We start from the raw sequence: 2,026 nt of genomic DNA on the forward strand, positions 1-2,026 counted from the left end.
AGTGTGTGTATATGTGTGTATGTGTGTGTACGCCGCCCCGTACGTACGAGCGGGGGCGCCGGCGTACGGGGCGAGGGCGGCGGCGTACGGGGCGGGGGCGCCGGCGCGCGGGTGCGAGAGACGTACGGGACCGCGGCGACGACGACGGACGGCGGCGGCGTTCGAGGCGGCGGCGCGAGACGACGACGACGACGGGCGGCGGCGGGGACAGCGACGACGACGACGGACGACGGGCGACGGGCGGCGACGACGGGATCGAGCGGCGCGCGGCGATGTCGAGAGGTTGAAGACGAAAGTGGGGAGATGTAACTGAAATTTTCGCAAGTGCTATATATATAGGATGGGCCTTTAGTACCGGTTGTAACCACCAACCGGTACTAAAGGCCAACTTTGGCCAGGCCAAGAGGCGGGAAGAGCAGGCCTTTAGTACCGGTTGGTGGATCCAACCGGTACTAAAGGGTGATCTTTAGTACCGGTTGTAGCCACCAACCGGTACTAAAGGCCTCGCGCTGCCACCACAAAGTTTAGTCCCACCTCGCCGGGCGAAGGGCAGCCGCACTGGTTTATAAACCCAGCCGCAACTACCTCTTTGAACTCCTCTATATAGCAGGCTTGTGGGCCTAAATTCTGCGCGCTGCCCTGTGAGTCTGCTGGGCCTTTAAGGCCTGTAATTGCACGCCCGTGGCCTAGCAGGCCCACAGGGCAGCGCCCCAATTTTTTTTATAGTTTTTTCTTTTCTGCTTTATTTTCTTCTATTTATTTCTGCGTAGTTTTTTGTATAGTTTTTTATTTTCTATTATATTAATTTTCTTCTATTTATTTCTGAGTAGTTTTTCATCTAGTTTGCCAAAATTCAACATTTTCAGAGTTCATTTTGTAGTGATTTTCAATTTCACGGTCATTTTATATAGTTTTTTTCTTTTCAGCTATAGTTTTTTTTCCTGCTATTTTTTCTTTTCTGCAAAACTTGATGGTCAAAGTCTGGAGTTATAACCAAAGTTTAAAAAAAAGAAATGCCGACGTGCAATTAGTTTTTACCATAACAGAAGAAGTCCGAAGTTGTAATAAGTTATTAAAAATAAAAAAGAGGTGCAATGCTCGTTAATTTGCTTCAAGCCTTTCGGAATAGTGTAAACTGCACTGCGCATAGCTCCATGCAGTCTACCATATTCCTGAAGGCTTGAAGCTAAGCAACGTGAGCATTGAGCCTCTTCCTAATCGTCTCTGCACTCAGGGCTTATAAACCGCTCCTAGTCCCTCTCTCTTCGCGAGGTGGGACTAAAAAACAGCTTACTAAGAAACTGTAGTACTGGTTCATCCATGAACCGGTACTAAAGGTGCTCGTGGGGCCCCAGCCTTACCTGACACAACCTCATTAGTATCAGTTCGTGGCACGACCCGGTGCTAAAGGTTCGCCACGAACCGGTACTAAACGCAAAAAATATAAGAGCATTTAGATCATGATCTTATATTTCTTTACAGTCTAAATTGTCAATATGATCTTATAACATCAAAAATACTTTGATCATAATGATCTTTGTGTGTACAATCTGAATTGTCAATATGAGTCATCAACGATTTATAAACCGATGAAGACTCATATTGCGGCCACAAATTCTACACATAGAGTTCAATGAAGACCAAGTGCTTGTGATAGTTTGAGAAATAACATATTTAAGGTGGTAAAAGGCTTGTTAGGGGAGCGAGGTGGGACTAAAAACAGCTTGCCATAACCTCATTAGTACCGGTTCGTGGTACGAACCGGCACTAAATGGTGATGGTGGGGCCATAGCCTGACCGCAGGCTGACACAACCTCTTTAGTACCGGTTCGTGGCATGAACCGGTACTAAAGGTTCGCCACGAACCGGTGCTATTGATCGCCGCCACAAACCGGCACTAATGTACACATTAGTGCCGGCTGAAATTCAAACCGGCACTATTGTGCTTCACATTTGACCCTTTTTCTACTAGTGCATGGATCAAAGAAACTGATTGAAATGAACACTAGAAACACATTCATAGAAA

The sequence above is a fragment of the Triticum aestivum genome, chromosome 6B (genome assembly GCF_018294505.1).
Source record: "Triticum aestivum cultivar Chinese Spring chromosome 6B, IWGSC CS RefSeq v2.1, whole genome shotgun sequence".
NCBI lineage: Eukaryota > Viridiplantae > Streptophyta > Magnoliopsida > Poales > Poaceae > Triticum > Triticum aestivum.